Here is a 19912-nt window from a genome sequence, read left to right as displayed (position 1 = left end):
GGTATTGTTAATGGTGCCTCTGTAGCCTCGTAACCATTATCTACAAGCTGGTGGGATAAAAGGTCAGGGAAGCAGAAGATCACAGACTTAATGGTCATTAAGGGGTATGGCTGGACAGCAAAGCAAAAATATTAGATAGCCACTTTTTTTAGGTCATATGAATGATTCACGATTTCAACTGACTTTTCAATGATTTAAAAATCCTTTTCTTTAAAATTATACACCTTTCCTCAGCAGCTAAATTTACAGGTCCAACAACAGAAAAGCACCACTTACAAAACTTTTATCCTTCTACATTTTGTAAACAGTGAAGAAAAACCCACGGCGCACATGTGCAACAATAACCAATTATCAGTCCTTGCAAAGGTCTGTGCAATGTCCTGACACCCTGTCAGCTACAGTAATACTAGCTGCTTGCAGTGCTGCTCTCATTGCCTGCTTTTGTCTCAAATGCTGGAACAGGTTTTCCTGCTGCCACTTTTATTTCGAGCAGAATTTTTACAAACTTTTACGGTCTGTTCGGAGTTCAAATTCAAAAACCAAACCATTTCTATATAACTTAAGCAATATGATCATCTTACATTGTCATCAGCTGGTGCTGCATAAGTGTGTTTGACTGACAAAGCTCACACATGAAGGTTCCTAAAAAAAAAAACAGCAATAGCTTACATTAATATTTTGACAATGAAGTATTTTCCATTGCTAGCAATGGTGGTGTTTGGGAATCAGCAAGCGAACATGTCTCAATTTTGCAACATTTTTTCACATTGCTAAAAACTAGGTGACACTTAAGCATTGAAGCTTCTACAAAGAAAGACATTAAAACGCAGAAAATAAACGTATTGAATTTAATTAAATGTAGCAGTCCAAAAGGAGATCATGTTTTTTTTTCAGAACATTTCAAAGAATATTTTGCATATTTAAATGAAATCTCATTTCAGTTATGAACCTAAAAAAGTGCTTTGATTTTTGTAAGGATTTGGCAGCAGAAACCTGGCCTTTTATAATGTTCATGAATTTTTTTATTTATTTTGGCTTTTAAATACTGTGTTTTGAAGAGTAAAACTGCAAAATGTGATGGCACTTGGCCAGCATGGTGCTATGGCAACATAATAAAATGGGTAAAAATGGTCGGACTCAGTTACATCAGTCTGACTTCAAATCTGGCACAACTCATCCCTGTGCTTTACCCAGAGAGGATAAAAACAGCCTCCAAAAATCATCGCTGTAATCAGCCTAGCAGGTGTGTTTTGATACAGATCTGGACCAGATGCAATTTGAATTTCTAAACATTTCTGCCATAATAAAACAATGCATTTACAGGGTTATGCTGCTCTGGTAGGTATGTGCACTGTTCCAGTATTTTCAGGTTCTTAGACTTGTGCCACCATTGAAGGGTAAACCAGCTTTGGTACAGGCAAAATAGTGCTGTTTAAAACTTAGTATTGTTTTCTTACCTTCCTCCTGCACTCACTGTATCTGCAGACATTTCCTTTGTGAAGGCTTTAAATACTCAAGCCCATCTTTTTCAGCTTTAAGGCAGGGTAATCAAAACTGCTTCATAAATGAGCAGCTAAGAATTTAAACAGCTTTACAGCACACGTTAAGATGTTTGCCACATAATTACATACTGCGGTGATTTGAAAATAGTACACAACAAAATTATAAGTTTTATCTCGTGTCCCCTCCATTCCTCAATGTGCCATCCAGTTGAAAAAAACAAAACAGATATGAAATCCCCCAAATGAAAAACAACCCACTGTGAGCCATTATCAACCAAAAGTGATGCTAGAATTGCTTTGACCAGTGCATAAATACTGTAGCTTCAGTTATCCCATCTGCCTTCACACACACACACACACACACACACACACACACACACACACACACACACACACACACACACACACACACACACACACACACACACACACACACACACACACACACACACACACACACACACACACACAGATGCTCTGCTCAGCGTACTGAAAGCTGCACTGCTGAAAAATATAAAAACAAAAATGATGGAATGCATAAAGAAGAGATATGTTTCTGCAAATTTAAAGTGTCCTAAAGGTCCAACTATTTTCTTTTGGGAGTTTTGAAGCCCTGAAGTATAAAAAATGAACATCACTGCTTAAATGTGTTTTGTTGATTTTCAATGAATCAAACAGCTGTGCCTTTGTGCCAAACTCTCCCAGATGCCAGGAACTGTTACAAGGTGGGCAATACTTCTGTGTTGTGTGATTAGCCCATACATCAAAGTTTATAACTCACCACATCAGGTGTACTTGGTGAATGGAAAATTAAAACTGACCACAGCAGACGTTTGGCACAAGCTTTCCGACATCTATTATAAATCAACTATTTCCATGTTCATTTACCTGGAGTGGAACTTATAATGTTTTTATACTACAGACAGGAAAAGTTAATTCCTGTCCGTACACAATTTTATTTACAGGCCAAGACATTCTTGTACGAAAGAAAATGTAGGGCGGTGTACACGGTGCAAGCTGGATACACAAAAAACACCACACTAACATCACGGTTCACGTCCAGCACCCAGCAGGAGGTGAGGTTAAGAACACAAAAACAATGCGGGTAAGGTCAAGGAAAGTGGGTGGTTTTGGCTGAATATTGCAAAAGTAAATGTCTTGTGTTGTGCTTCAAGTCAGAGCTGATATTATTTCAATGTTTAGCGAAGACCGTGACCTTCCCTTACCTTAAGCAAGTCTTAAATATTTCCAAAACAACTGGGAGGCCATTCAGAAGTTAGTAGAAAGCTGTAATGCAAGTGTCATCACTTAATTTTAGTTGTCTTCTCACTACTTACTTATTTCTGTGGTCCTGATATGATAATGCTGAGTTAACATGTCTTATTCCTTTGAGTCTTGCCTCTTGACTTTGAGATTATTACCAGAATGATGTCTCAGTTAGTTACCGAAAATTCACTGTGTGACTGGCGACTCTTTCTATTAATTTGTTCATCCCTTTATGTACAAAAAGCTGGACACTGACACCAGTGTTCACATCCTCCAAGTATTTTCTGTTTTCAGGTAAAGAACTTTGGTTGAGGTTTGAGAATTATGGTTTTCAATAAATTAATAAACATTTTGTGTCACTGCAGATTTTTTTAAATCGTAATTTATTTCTTATTTTCAATGAAAAAAATAAGTTGTGTAAGCGCATTAATTCAGCCCAAAGAAAGAGACAAGTTTAACAGTGCGACAGTCATTATGTGCAGATATTTGCAAGATGGGATATTTTGGCAGGAAACAAATGAAATACAAGGTCAGTAAACATTACATATTCAGCATCAACATTAATCAACAACAAACATTTCATCAAATATAAAACATAATCCAGGGAGCATTATGTTTCCTTTGAAACATATTTGCTGTTGCATATTAGCTGTACATAAACATAATTTCTTGGAGACAAAGCTGGAAGTAAATGATATGAACACGGTGCCATTAAACTGACAACAAACATGGAGTCAAATAGTCAGTCGGGGACTTTTCAGCTGACTGAGATACTTCAAATTGGGCAGTTGGGGTTTTATTTTGGTTTAGGTTTTTTTTACCCACAGTCATTGAAACTCTGTGCACAGAGAGCAGCGGGTCAGACTGGGTGTAACCAGAGGGGAACCCTGGGCTGGCCTACGCGTGTACCCTAGCAATAAGTCTGTCAGGCTTTGGAGCAGGTTGCCAGGAGTGTGTCACTCTGGTGGAGGTGGTGGGGCAGGTTTTTAACAACCCTGGTCACCACCAGCTGCAGCCTGCACGCCTCAGGCGATCCACATGGAAGCCATGGAAGGAGCCATGGAAGGAGCCAAGCAGGGCACTGTCGTGCGCAGCCGAAAGCAAACCGGGCGAGGTACCCAGAGACAATGGAGAGCACACTGAGAGTTGTCTGATTGCCAGATAGTTCATGTGGAAAAATAAAGGGAACTAACAGTCTTATCTTCATATTGAAAAGCCAAATCTTTTTTGAGTCGGATACAGCCCGAATAAAACAAAGACGTACCAGGTAACACACCTTCGTATGTGGCAACAAGGTTCATTACCTGTTAAATATCCTTGAAACATTGTCTATATTCGCACATTTATCTGACTCTAAAATTAACTTGTCCTTTTGTGTCACTTTCAAAACCCAATATATATAAAGTCATTGCAATTATTTCAAGTGCAAGTGAAATGTTTAACCTTGCCTGCAGCTATCCCAGCGAAGGCAACTGATTTAATCAACATAAAAGATTCTACACTTGTTGTGGCAGGTTCACACATGCATTTATATTAGTCAAAACTTTTAAGATGTGTTAGTAAGCAAAGTGTGAAAACAACGTTGCTTGCTAAGTGTCCTATTAGCACACAAGGTTTACTAAAGAACGCAATCACTGGACACAAGGTTTAATGGTGATAAAGTAGTGCTGTTAACCAATACCAACTCAGTGCAGTTTTGTCTGAGTGTAAATAAAGCCACCTGTTATTGCCAGCAACTTCAAATTACCCTACTGCTACTGTGACTGATTTAAAATATTATTATGAACAGTGTCACTGGAAAAGGTTATTAATATTATTAGGTATCAGTTGACTAAGATCTGATAATTATAACTTGTAAAAACAAACCAGTTTTAACCAGTAAAAAACAGATATTATCAATTGAAAAAGTGGTCAATATTGATTTTTACAGCTGCTATAACAACTGTACTGAATCATAATCTGATCCCTGATTCCAAACGCACACATAACAATTACACATAGGAACCCAAACAAACCAAAAGCAACCTACAAATATAACACAAAAAAACAGCTTGCAAAATTGAGTTCATCATTTTATATGCTTATTGTAAGGCTGCACGATTAAAAGTAATAAAACTGCGATCTCAGTTCAGGCCTCCATGTGATCAAATTTTTAAATGACAGCGATTCTGCGCATTTTCATACAGGACATAAGCTACATCAAAACAAGTGCTCTCACTCTCCCCCAACCAATAACAACGCAGCGTTACACCAAGTGATGCAGAGCAGCAGAAAATGGCAGCAAAAGCAAACTGAGCGAGAGTGACGCTCAGAAAAAGGGTCTGACACAATCTGATTGGAACTCCGGCGATACTACGTACCAACCACTGATAGCTGCAACCTGACTGCTCCACAGGCCTGTCAATCAAGCAGCCCCCCCCTGCTTTTTTTGAATTAATTATGGGATTTATTTTCAGATGGATGGCCAGAACACTAATCTGGAAGAATAACATACAGAACACTTGTGGAAAGATTTTATTGACTGAGAATTTGAATGGGAGTTTACGGAGCCAAAAGCTTTCTGGAGCCAACCTCTAGCGGCACTTGGTGGTATTGCGGTTTCAGGCACTTCCGCATTGGCCTAGTTTTTCAGAGCCGGAAGTTACGTCCACTTTTATATACAGTCATTGGCTTATCGTTAATATTATATGACTGCTGTAACCTGTAACATCTATGTGGAAGTTTCTTGTTATTTCAACATACCAAAACGTATAACTTTATAATGGTAAAAAGGTTTGGTTGTGGAAAATAATGGGTTAAAGTCATTTGTTGTAAAAGACAAGTTTCTTCTTAAAACAGGATAATGTGTTATCTTTTCACATACGTTTGATTTACCTATATCGTGGCACTTCTTAGTTCTAAGCAAAGCAAGATATACATTTCTAGTTTAAGTCTAAACAAATAAACGTTCCACCAACTCACAATACCTGTAAATATTCATTGTCCATGCCGGCATCTGTTTGCCCAAAATTACTTGTAAAAAACAATAATGTGACTGCTGTTGTGTGTCCGGGCTAAAGAGGCGAGGTCAGTGGAACAATCAGCTTCACCTCAGGGAGATGCCTGTCATCACCTGTGGAGTTAATGCAGCACTAAGAAGCATTGATATTTTAACAGCAATTGCAGGGGGACATCCAATACAGTATACATCTAGCACATAGCAGGTCACATCCACTCTATGGAAACTGATAGACAAGGTCCTGTGGGGCTAGATGGGATGTTGGGAAGGACCTTATACAGAACACAGCTTAGGTGCTGCCAAAAAAAAAAGTACAAAAAAACAGCAGCATATAATACATAAGTGCATACCTTTTTTTATGTTATGCTTATTGTGCTAGTTTCTTTAATGCATTTTTTCCAAGACAATGATGACTATAATTTACTTCTCTGTTTGACCCTGTGAAGTTAAGCAGCTTAATTCCTCCATTTTAAAATTCAAACCTTCTTTCATCTTTGGAAAACCTCCCAGGGAGAGGTCTCTCTCCTGCTGACCTCTTTCTGCTCTTGAAAACAAAAAATCTTTCTGCATACAGGCCTGATTAAGCAAATACTGAATCTGTTCCTCAAATGGGAGATAACTTGAACCTTCACAGTGTCCTGGATGTTTTTTTATTTTTATTTTGGTGATGAATAAGGGAACATGTTGTTGCTCATACCTGCCCAACTGTAGCTCATCTTTCTTCCTGTTACCTTGGGCCTAATTTAATAACCTAAAACTCACTCAGCCAACTGTGATCCTACTGTGCACCCTGATGGCAGAAATATGTGTAAACACCTGCACTAATTACCTTCTCAGGCAAATTATTTATGAAATGCATTAAAGCGTGCGTAAAACGATTCATTGGTCAGAATTCGGAGCCATTTTTCACTCGACCATCCAAATATCTTGCAGCCTCGTGGAGGCAGAGCACGTTTCCACTGAAACTAAACGGCATTATCTCTCCGTGACTGTTCATTTCCAGGATTGTTTGTTGCAAGGACACTAAACAAGATTATCAAATAGACAAAGATGAGTATTGCTGTGTGCTCTAAATCAGGACACAATGATTGTTTATGTTTGATTTAATCTGCTTAATGTGTTTATCGTCCTGCGGACATTCTAGTTTTTCATGAATCTCCCTCAATTAAATGATGACAATACCCATTCCTAAAAAAATGTCTTTCGTTAATAACCTTTGCCAAGATATGCCTCTTAAATATTGTCTTTTTTATAAAGTTTGTGAGCGAGTGCATTGACTGCACTGCAGGTGCTGAGTAGAGGACAAAATTAGCACAGCACTCAGCCTTGAGTGTTCAGGAGGACTAATTGAGCCAAAACTTCTCAGAGATAGACATCTCTGATTACATTACATCAGTGAAATATTCTTGTCTCACAAGTGTGCAGATACTGGAACGACAATGAACAAGACAAACTTCCACCATGATTAACAGTGGGTAATGATTTCTCATATCTACTAATTATCCACGTTTAGTTATCTTGTACCAGAAGTAACTGGGAGGCAGCCAAATTGATCGAGAAAATTTATATTCATTTTTAACCATAATGATGAATGAATCTAATTTGAATGGGCGAGTCAAATTCATTGCTATCTCATCAGTGAAAATCACAACAGATAATAGAATTTCAGACCTCACCATTCAATTGGCAAATCATTTAATAAAGTTGATACAGTATAATGGGTTTCACTGATAGCCCTTTACAGACACAGAACAGTGCCCAACTCTTGCACCACACCGAATAAAAAATTTCAAAAGCTTACGCAAGTGTTTTGCTGATGTTAGTGTTGGTTTCACTCTGGTGCAGTATGACGTAGATCACAAATCAGGTCGGATGACGTCAGTATAAAAAAGAGATCTTGCGACAGACCTGAATTATAAAAAAAGGAAAATCAACATGCCTCACGCACAAAAAGAGACATCCAGTAAATACGACTGAAAGGATTATGTCAGGGAGATTTAGCCAGAGGCAGGCAGAGGTTTTGGTAGAGGTAGAGACAATGAAATAGCACCGCAAAATCTAGCAGGGAGGGAAGTTGAGCTTTTCTGTAAATTTATTTTATTTTATTAAACCCCGATTAATCTCAATCAAAGTTTCATCTCAGCTACTTTTTTATTTTGACTTCTTTATACTTGTTTGTCCTTTTTAATTTCACAGTCTGTGTAATTTTGTTAAGTTACTTATACTTTATGTCAAACATTGAAATCATTGGGTACAAAAAAAAGGCCAACTAACAACTAACATCATGGCCCAAATGTGCAAAATCCAACCAAACTCGCAAAACTGAGACCCGGACTGAGGGCAAACCGCCCAGAATCTGCAGTGACCCAATGTCAACTCTTATTGTGCAAAGTGATATTACAAGACGGGACTTTGATCTTACATATTGCACCTGTAAAGTATTGTGTCAGGATTGAAAAAAAAAACAACAAAAAAAACAGGATTGGGAAATCCCTAGAATCAAATTTATACTCAAACCCGGCCCAAAAATGTATGCAGGCTCTAATTATTTACTATCTGAACGTAGTAAGATCTGAAAGTCACATTTCTGCGAAGGGCAGCAGTTATGGTACCGCAAATCATGAAAATGTGCTTGCTTTGACTCTGCCTTTATTAGCTGGGTGTAGCCATGCTCCAGCAGGTGACAGCTAGTCATATGTGACAGAGTGCAATATTATCCCTCAGACACAGACTACCCAATTTCAGACAGCTACATCATGAGAGGATGATGTGTTTGAATTATTGATACATTCTCAAGGTTGAGTGCATCGTGCTTTTTAAGGGGCTCTGAATGCAATGAAAAGGTTTTTTTTTTAAAGAAAAGGAGTGCATTCAAGTCTGAAATCCCACAATTAGAGTGATATAAGTACACTAGAGGTATAAAATGATAACATTCCCCCCCCCCCACTCCCCCCCATCTGAGCTCAGGAAGACTGAGAGATGCAGCTCTTGATGACCACATAAGGCTTAGGGGTTTGTGAAGAAAGAGACTTGTGACAGATGCTTCTATCTTCTTGCTGCAGTTGGAGTATTTGATTGGTGAACAGTAAAGATCATGGACAGGGAATGTGTTATAATTAACTATGAGGAGTGAATGCATCATATGGAGATTATACTAATTACTTAGGCTATTTGGAGCTTCACCACAAAATCAGAGCTCTAGTGTGTATTTCTTTGTCACATGGTCTCTTGGAGAAACTTACAAATCCTATATTTTTTTTCTGTTCAAATGAATACTTCAAACTCAGTTGGAGACACTGATAATCTTCAACAATCTCATCACGAGTTCAACAGAGGTTTTTTTTATTGTCTGAAGTTGAAGGAATTCATTGTATCTACAGCTTCAGCTACGAGGTCGAAACATCAGTCTGGTGTAGTCTTTCAGTATGTTTGTATTTATTATTTTTTAAAATCTTTGTAATTGCTCTCTGACAATTTGCCCCGTACATTTAGCACTTGTAACCCAATCATCGCTACCCATTCACCTGCCCCGTGGTCTCGCCTGCAGGCAAGAAGTCTTTTGAAAAATGATTAGAAAATTTGTGAATTTATCCTTGAAAGTGACTCTTCATATTGAACTCAACTCAACTCAAAGTTGCGAGCATAATGTGCCCGTGTTGTCAGCCATATTAACAAAGTGAACACACCATTAAACAATGTCATTAACCACCGACTCATGCTAATGTCTTCGTTTAACTATCAATGACGCTTAGCTTACTGGTCTGAAAGGGAAATCTGTTTTCTGGATTATTAGTCCAAAATAGAAATTCACTGAGCACTTCGGATGTTGTTGTGGTGCTTGAGAGGGTGGGACACTGCAGTTAAATTGAATTGAAATAATTCAAATGGCAAGGATGGGCAGGGTAGGACTACGTGTGATTGTTTTTATTGATGTATTTGTGAGTGGTTAGCACAGAGTCAATGAATTGGGTGTTGCTTTTATATAGTGTCCCGTGCAATTTCCCATTTAGCATGCCCATCTAAATGCTAATAAGCAAAAAGCTGTTTTAGAATTGCTCAGTATAACTGATGTGGTAATTCACTGATTGCTAACTAACTGTAACTTTGTGGCAATTTAAACTCGACACCTTAAATTCTCACTACAGCACTTTGTTTGTGCTGAGATACTTCTCAATCAACTATCAGCAGCCACTACTGCATCCTTGCCCTGAAGGCTTTGTCTAAGGTTTTGTGCATCAGATCACTCAATTCACACCAAAATGTTGTCATTTACCTCTTTATAGAGCTACTCACATCCCACTTGCCCAGATTCACAACTCTCAGATGCGAGGCCACAGAATACTTAACAAATATGATCCTGAAAGCACCCAGAGCAGATTTCTTCGTACCCATTTTTTCTCACTCTGTAGTGACACATGTCTGTATGACCAAAAGTCATACCAACTGATACTACCTTGGTGAAGCATCTACATCAGCCTGATTGGACTAAAGCTTTAAGACCTTCAACTAGTTTAAGAAATACTATTTTAGGTCTCTGTGACTTTAGTTCCTTTGTGACATTCTCATTCAATGGCTTTATCAATCAGCCTGAGCCCGCAGGCCCAAACAGATGGCTCTGATAACTTGCTTAAAGCAGTCCAAAACTCCACAGATAGCGCTACAGTAAACTAAACATCCATCTTTGGCTCTATTTGTTCCATTCGCCGTGCAAACAGAGTCATTATACACATGGCTTCGGGGAAAGATTCTGTGTCACAGAGCCTAACCCTCTCCTCTCAAGGATTTGGATCCTTGTCATCTGTATTTCTTAAACTAGTCAAGTGACGCTAATATTAAGTGAGCGTAGCTGGTTGCAGCCACCTTGAACAATCTGACATTTAACCAGACTTTTTTTTGTCATCTGCTCAAAGTGAAATTCAATAAGAAAGCTTCATTTTTTCACAAGGAAGCCTTGTGCATCAGGCCTGAACTCTGACACTGTGCCATTTTACAAACTGCAGATGCCAAAAAAAAAAAGGCAACCCTTCCAAACACACTGTGGTTATTCTGCCCAAGATAAGTTATGGAACATAACTACGGTACAAATTAAAACTTTTTTCAAATAACAGCCAGTTTTATCCCCAATAATTACAGTTAAAATAGATACTTATGGTGGGCTCCAAATTCATTTAGAAAGTGGCTTTTTGGCTGTGTACTCTTATTTTGTTGGATTACTATTGATGACTTAGGGGTACAGACAGTCAGCTTTAATGTAATGCCACGATGATCCCGTTCATAAGAACAATTACACATCTACAGCACTTTTGATGGATAGTTATATTATTTCAAGGTGACTCAAGTATTTGAGAAGTAATACAGTATTTAATGTAGCTTCACAAATGACACGTCCAAGTCAGAACAAATTATGGAGTGACTTAAGAAAGACTGCAATCCTTAGCCACCATGTACTATATCTTATTTTCAGGTGGCCCTTTATTCAAGGATAGAATCCATTTGCATTTAAATGAGCACAAAGCTTTACTCTATGTTCTGCTGAATTTATTGTAGTGTAACAGAGAACTGATGAACTGGGGAACCGAAAACATAAACATATGGTTCATCAAACTAGCTCCAAACCACCGGTTTAACACATTTTAAGACACAACTCACTGGGACAAAGATTCTCCTTCATTTAGCAGACATTAGACTGGTTAGACATGTCGGCCTTCAGGCTTCCATATGTTTTCGATGCAGTCAGCTTGTAATTGTCATGAAGAATTTTAGCGCATTTATGCAGACAATGCAGTCATTACAACCTGATAATCAGGCTACATTTATATTTTGTATATTTTGGGGATATGGGCAGAAATTCAGTGGTCTGGTGTCAAGCTACAGTAAGTGGTGATTGGATTTTTAACAGTTTACGATGCAGGTCAGTGATTTGTACATACAGAGACATGAATGTCTTGGTATGTAGCTACAGCCTCAAGATTCAGTCAGACATCTTCAACTCTTCACGAGTTGTTGCCTTCTCTTGGCCTTCATTCCCTTTTCTTTCTTTAATAAATTGCACTCCTTTATTCACAGGGATTAATTGTCATTCACGCCCCATAATTATATTCTCGTATAAAACCATTAACAGGCCAACACACATGCTCACAGTCAAGGTCAAGTTTGTGATTTATTTATTTGATTTCTTCTCTCAACAGCTACCTTTGTTGTATCTTGTTTTTGTATCCTTTGCTTCCTGTAAAGCTCTGTGTGACAAAACTGTTTGCCAAAAACACTTTATAAATAAATCGGGCTGAACTCAAGTTGACCTGAGACAGTCTGCAAACACAGATTTACAGTTGGATATGGTGCGCTAAAAGGCTTCCAAAAAAATTCTATTGAAAAAGGAGTGATGGTGAAATTAACAGATTGCAGAAAATCAATACAGCTCTGCAGCCATTGAGCGCCGGCATTCACCTTCAGTAGAGCTTAACTCTCATGCAGGACAAAACATATGTTTGGCAAACACATGCATGTGTGGGTTATCTTACAGAAAACAGTTTTTAATATGACACAGTAAACAATAATTTAATAAGTCTTGATTCTACTGTTTTTGTGACAAACTGTGATACCTTATATTAATGTAGTAAAGTGTGTGTGTTGTATCTCTCGGGTGTGTTTGCTCAAATGTGATAAAGGGAACCATGGATGAGGAAAAACAGTAGAGAAGAGCGAAGGGCAGATGAGAAAACTAAATTACCACCAATTCTGTTTTTTGCTGATAAATAAATGATATCACATGGTCTTACTTCGTACACTGTGTGATCACACTGACATTAAAAAAAAAAAGGAGCACACAGTCAACAAGCTCGCCACTAACCTAACACTCTGAGGGGGTCTGTTTTTGAGTACGTATTTCTCTACCATTTGTGTAAAATAGTGCTGCAATTGCAATATCCCTCAGATGAACACTGTTACGATGTTATAATGCCAGCGGAAACACAGACAGGCCTTTCAGAGAGCCTAAAGCCACAAGAGTGACCGTTCAAAGATTGCCTTGGTTTTACTTGCTTGATAACAAGTCAAACATTACAGAACTGACTCTGCTCCTTTATAAGCAAATCCCTTTTCTCTGTTCAATGTTAAGAGTTACACCCAAACACACCCATATAATATGACTGCAGCTACACCCATATATTTACATATTTTATTTTTATGACTACAATATATTTTTCATGGCAAAAGCTATGGCTACTAGGCCAGTATTCAAATGAGGCATTTGGCAAAAATAATATATTTCTCTCACAAGACGTCAACGTTGTTTTTCCAATTTCGCTATATACAACTATTTCAAGCACAAATTGGACACAGCTTCATGGAATCCTAGAAACTGGGCAAAGAGTGACTGGTCGGCAGATGGGCAGTGGATAAAGTATTTTATTTCCACCATTGAGCAGCTCCACACCTTGGATAATAGGAGCCAATTCAGTTCAGCCCATAAAGAGGTTTATCAGTTCCTGTCAGCATGCCCTGCAGGGGTGAGGCGACAAATAACAAGGTAGTGAAAAAGAAAAGTGGTAGGAGTCCAGCTCCCTAACCTGTCTCCCCTCTGTCAATGGCCATCTGCATTTTCAAAAAACACTCATTTCCGGTCATGACTCGAGATGGGAGATTAGAGTTGAAAGTCATGTTTGAGCAGCATTAGAAGGAGATACTGGGATCACGTGAATCGAAGACGTTGCACTCGGCCCATCTGATAAACGTCACAAAATGTCAAGCACTGCATAGGCTGCCAAGTGAAAGACGACTTGCTGCATCAATCATATCTCACTGGATAGTTTATTTTAGAAGAAAGATCAGTAGAAAGAAAGTACACGTATGGTATACGACACATTGAAACAGAGTTTAAATTATAATTACTTTGGTAATACATTTTTTTAATAAATAATAAACCTGCAATGCTTCTAGTATTTATGAATGAGAATTACTGTGCCTCAAGTGTTTGATGTGCAGTTTCGTTTCGGTCAATACTATACACAGAGTGTTCAGCACTTCACATTATCTATTTCTGGGGAAAGACCCTATTAAAGTGCCACAGGATGAACAAACCGTGTCAAATTCTAGCCCTCAGCCTGATTCGACAGGCTTGTCAGATCCAAACTAAATTTCGGTCTCCTACCTGACTATATCTAATACAATATATATATATATATATATATATATATATATATATACATATGTGTATATATATGCTATACACTGAATGAAAACTCTGGAGCTGCAGTCAAAATAATAAGCTGCATTGTTGAAAATGGTTCCACTATTCTGCATCTGCTGCACCAGATTTGAGGAATTACTGTACTTCCTCAATTAAAAAAAAACATGCAGGTTTTATTTTCTCTCAAATATGAGTCAACTTTCATGTGAATTGGTTTCACTGATATTTGATGAGGAGGAGGAGCAGAGAGATATAAGTTGATGAGCACTTGCGAGTGTGTTATTCTTGGTTCTGCACACGTTTCATGTACAGTACTAACCTGTATCACAGGAGTTAATGTAATTTTCCGAGCATAAAAATAGAAATGGAATGTGGGAAGACGCCAATAATAATATTAATGATAATAATAACAATGGGAGTCAATTAACAATATGTCCTCAGCCATTACTTATGGCCTTTCTCTGTGCCTGGACCCCCACAGTAAATTACTTTTTTAAATTAAAAATAACACTGCACACGTAACTTTAAAAAAAAATTGGCTGCAGTATGTTTCTGTGTGCATGTGTGTGTATATAAATATATATATATATAGGATATGTATATAAATATATATATATATTTATATGTATATTTTTCCCTCTGTTTTGAAAAGTGTTAGAAGCGCAGTCGTGAGAGCTCCTCCACTGCGTTTGCCTTATGCTTGCTGGAATAAATTGGTACCATATGGCGTGATGACAGGATCACTCAATCTTCTGTGTACCTGAACACCACATTAATCATTTTTGGGGGGGATATTCTTCCCCTTTCATCACACAGGAATTTCCAAATAGCCCCTGCCTTTATTTCTCACACACATGTAGTGAATTTACATACACAGACTACACTCTGCCCTTGTTAGAAGCCAGACCATTTGACCAAGTTCAAGCTGGAGCAAAACAAAATGTTAAGGTTAGGTGTCAGGTGAGACTTTCTTCCTGCTCAACATGTTGACTTACTTTGGTTGGAATATGGTTAAGAACTCAGGGTATTTTTTTTTTTTAAATCAACTTTTTTTTAGATTAACAAGTGATATTACAATATCTATAAATAAAGATTTTAAATAATAACCACATAATTGTTTGTTTGAATATTGAGAATAAATCTATATTATTTCCACAGATAAGAAAAGGCTAAAGCGAATGGCTGAAAATATTTTTTCTCCAAAAATGTAATGCACATTAATGGCACTAGCATATAAGTAATTAGTAACAAATAAGAGGAAAATAAGAGTAGCAACTTTTAAAATGAATTAATTACGTTTTCACCTACCTTAATTGAATGGCTATGATGAAATTCCATAAGTATATGTGTGGACATTAAGCTTCTTCTGCTAATTCAGGCAAAGAGTTTTTAGACAGAGAAAGGTGAACGCAGTGGAGAAGGGTGAAATGGACCAGAGGTGAGAGAGGAGAGAGAGAAAAATAGAGAGAGAGAGGGACAAATGGGACAAAGGAGAAAAAGTGGTCTTTATAGCAATGTCCGCTTGATGAATCAGACATGTCTTATTTGTTGGCTGCACTGCCAGGGAATTTGCATTGATTATTTTCCCCTCAACAGATACATTTAAATCAATGTGGCACAGCGCAGCCAGAAAAGTGTGAGAAAATGTGCGAGGCACACAGTGAAGCCCCGAGCTGTAACCTTGGTCAGACAGGAGGAGCCACAGCTCCCCCTTCATGCCAAACAGATGAGATCAGGACTAAAAGCAACTCTGAGGACAGCACCATCTCTGATCTCCCTATGAAAAAACAATCCCCTCCCTACACCCGTAATAACATTTCTATGGGCTAATATGTCTTCATTACACTGCAATTTTTCATATGCAGATGTGCCAACGAGTGTTTTCTCCCTAGTTTTACAGAATGTGGTTTTGCTTTTGTTCTTTTTTTTCCCTCCAGATTTCTCTCTTTTAAACTTATGCTTTTATTACTAAATTTGTTTTAAGGTAAAAAGTATGTAGTAAGGATTTACAGTTCTGGGTGATTTTATATTTTTCAAGGGTTATAAGTAGGTCAATTAAAATCCTTCTAAAGTCAGCTTCATTCAGCCTGGCTTGATATGTTCATCTAAATGTGGCCATTTTAGTTTTAGAGAATCATAAAGAGAGTTTGACGAACGCAAAAAAGTAATTTCCTGATCTGCTGCTTTTTTTTTTCAAAGGTCCTGAATAAACTTTCATATTCTGCTATATAAATATTTTCTGCATGCTACATTTAATGCACATTCTCCTTTTTTTTTTTTTTTTTTAAATACAATTCAATAAGGATGATTTGCACCTTGTGTATAGGATTCACAACACAAATGGCTTAATGTCGACACTTCTTGAAAAACATTGTCAAAAATGTGCTTTCATTTGTAAAAATGGGCTTCTGGTAAATTTTTATGAAGAAATAAACAATAATTTCTGATTTCTGCATCGTCATTTCACCATTCTATGATGACAAATACTCTGCAAATACATTGTTGCTCAGTAAATGTGTTTGATCATCTGATATTTGCCAGAGAAAAGTAGGTTAGGTTATTATGTATTCGGTAACAGGTTCACTGGCTTTTATGCAGACCCAGTGTAGAGATGAATCACTGCTAATGCTACATCACAGGCTTTAGCTTAAAATGACGGCTAATGGGAGTTGAGTTGAATTTTTTTTGGTCTCTTCTAATAAAGTCCTGTACTGCCCCCTTGCATACACTTAGCTAGATGTTTCTAGGTTGCCAGGAGCATGATATTTTGAGAATAGGTTACCACAAAAGGTAACTTCTATTGTATGTTTACAATTTAAGAGCACTGAGTAGCAAATTACAACTTATTTTTTTTCTCTAAATGTTCTCACTGTTTTTCATTTTTCCTGGACTCATAAGCTGTGGGCACTAAATAATGAATTTCACATTCTAACTGGGCGGACCATTTTTAACACAAGCACACACACACACACACACACACACACACACACACACACACACACACACACACACACACACACACACACACACACACACACGCACGCACCCGCACACACACACACACACACACACACACACACACACACACACACACACACACACACACACACACACACACACACCACTGCTGCCTTTTCTCTTTTCCTGTCTCTCTCATTCCCCATCTCATTGATAATTTCTCCTGGAGCTTCAGCCTCTCACAGTGAGATCAAAGTGTCTGTCACACACTGGCAGTGGAGGACGGTTCAGGAGCATCTCACTACAATATATTATTCCTCTATGGATGATGAAAGACTGTATACCGTGGGTGGAGATGATGCTGTTACGAGGCAAATGCAGTAGGGGGCATTATATCAAGCGCCCCTGACATAGGATTGGTTTACAGGATGATGAGAAATGGTTTGGGTCAGAACTGTCCTGCAAGCCAATCCACAACTGAGCTGACCAACACATTGGGATTCCAAAGTAAAAATTAACCTCTTGTCATGCATGTGTTAGTGGCATTTACACTGGCATTACAGGGAAATGTACTGTACCAGCAAACACACCCACACCCACACCCACACCCACACACACACACACACACACACACTGATGTGCTAAAGAAAAAAGCATAATAAGGCCTATTTTGAACTCATTTTGACAACAAATATTCCCACTGTTGTAAACAGCATAAAAAGGAGCAAAGCGTTATGGAGAGTTTTCTCACTACCTTCTATTGTATGCAGTTGTCTTTTCTCGGCCGAGAAAAAAAGAAAAGAGAGGCTTTCCAATATCTCCTTACTGTCTCTCTTTTCTCTGAAAGGCACATCTTAAGTCTGACTAAAGCGTACACTCGTCTCTCCCCTAGGGTGCAGTGGCAGTGGTGCAGAAAAAGTGAACTGCTGAGGACCCCACTGTTTAGCAAACACTCCTACTGAGGGGAGGAATTAATTATTCAGAGCCAAGGACCAAAGCAGCCCCACAAAAGAAAGGTCAGAGCTTTTTCATTCGAGGAACCTCCTGGTCCTGCATCCTGTCAGCTGAGGGGACGTGTAAAGTATATAAGGCTGAATGGCAGTCTGGCTAACAGCTCAATTAAAATGACAAGGATGTCTGAGGTGAAGATGTCTTCACGAGACATGTGACAAAAAGCAGCTACAGCACCGTCGCACTAAAAAAGGTGTGGATGTCCTGGAGGATATGATTAGCAGCTGAGCAGAAATTTGTAGCTTGTGAAGCAAGTGATTTGCCAACTCAACAAGAGCTGGAAATATTTTTATTTAGGGAAATTCTGAGATGTCGAACCAGAATGATAAAAAACTCACTGAAAGCAGTTTCCATTTCATTTCTTCTGTTCGCAAGTTAGCAAATGATCCATTACCATGTTTGAATAGTTAATAAGCAATAATGGACTTCAAATCAAATTAATAACATTATTTAATCTCCAGCAAAATGGTCCTCTAAAGACTGAATTATTAGGCTTCAAATTCTGCAAATACAGTATGGACTCTCGTGGCAATTAATAGAGTTGGAGAAAGTTTGGTGCCCGGCTTCTGATAGCGTGAGCATAATCCGATCACATTTCACTGAGAAAAGGCCAAAGCTTCTTTTTTTTTTTTTTTTCAGTCATGGTGAAATGCCTGATTTTCATCAAGTCCTTTCTCTCCATTCTGAGCACACAATGCCTACTTCACAGAACAGATCATGAACATACAGTCGCAGTGCAACAAAATCCAGCTACAGGATCCTCGGGGTTTATGGAGTAAATCTGCCGTTAAGGTCGAATACTGTTGAGGCCTCCTGGCATCGTGGTCTGCTACTGTAGGTTATAATCTCGAAAAACTGTGAACTAGCGAGCTAGCAGCAGGTCTAAAGATGGAGCCAGGAAAGCAAATTCTACAACCATGCAACAGGGGGTGCCTCGTCAGTCACTCACTACTGGTGTGCGTACGCTCCACACATAAAGCCTGGCTGTTCTATTGGCTCTGTTCAGTGCGCTGTCAGCCAATCATCGATGGCCAAGCGCTACCATTCCATAGAAACCAGGCCTGCACCAATGACATCAAATACAACTCCATTGAGCTCCTGTCTTCTCCCAGTAAATCATACTACAGTGTGCAGCAGATTTTCAAAAAGTCACAACGTATTGTGGTAAAAAGTAGGAAAACCATAAACAAAATCAACAAACATGCATGTATTATTGGTAAATATTTTTCTGTGTCAGTTTTCACATTTATAGATCACAAGGAAAAATAATATAATTTATCCTTAACTGTAATTGCAGGTCATCAATCATAAGGTTGTGTTTGCTAACTGTGGTGTCTTCACCTTAATAGTATGAATTAGCTCACTGATTTATGCTGCAGGAGCATTAAGGCTGAACAGACAGATACAGATAGTAAAGGGGATAGGTCCTTTCTAGGATGATTTCTTGCAGATGGTTGAGCCATTACATCTTAGTCTCTCAGATCATTAATTTCCCAGGTAATAAACCCCCGTGTTGTTAGCAGGCCCCTTCCCCCTTCTACTCTGTGCCGTAGGATGCAGCTGGGTGTAGCTTGTGAGCAGTTGCCAAAATGGAGATGACAGTTTTCTCCATTGTTCATCAGTGAAACCATGGAGCCATGCTGAGTCTATAGCACATGGATGAAAAATTAAACTCAACACCAAAAAATTAACGTCTTGTAATACAGTCTGTTATTTGCCCCCACAGAGATTTCTATCATTGCCTCAGGTCTGCTTCAAATGTGGCCATTAAGGCTTGACAGATATGAGGTTTTTCAGACGGATTTTAATTGAAGTTACAGAGACAATATTCCGTATTAAAATTCAACATGTGCCAGGGCAGAGAAACACCTGAAAAGGCAATTGGATCATGGACACCCACATACTTAATTCTAAGTAGGAGTTTCTTACTCATAATAGATCATGTAATGACAACTGAGACTTCTCCATGTGCTGATTACTACTGTGAGA

General features: G+C 38.4%; 1 long non-coding RNA gene across 1 annotated transcript in view; it reads right to left on the bottom strand.

The window, feature by feature from the left end:
• LOC138618698 (uncharacterized) overlaps positions 1-15306 on the bottom strand; it is a 44405-nt gene extending 29099 nt beyond the window's left edge. Inside the window, exon 1 of the long non-coding RNA XR_011310752.1 lies at positions 15263-15306. This is a non-coding gene — a long non-coding RNA (uncharacterized lncRNA). The remainder of the gene's footprint in view (positions 1-15262) is intronic.
• Positions 15307-19912: the final 4606 nt, after the last annotated feature.

The sequence above is a fragment of the Brachyistius frenatus genome, unplaced genomic scaffold, assembly GCF_029030835.1.
Source record: "Brachyistius frenatus isolate BFR_SWC_R1_liver_20210118 unplaced genomic scaffold, ASM2903083v1 Contig_18, whole genome shotgun sequence".
NCBI classification, from domain to species: Eukaryota; Metazoa; Chordata; class Actinopteri; family Embiotocidae; genus Brachyistius; species Brachyistius frenatus.
The sequence above is the reverse complement of the archived record's forward strand: the minus strand, read 5'-3'. Positions and strand labels throughout refer to the sequence as shown.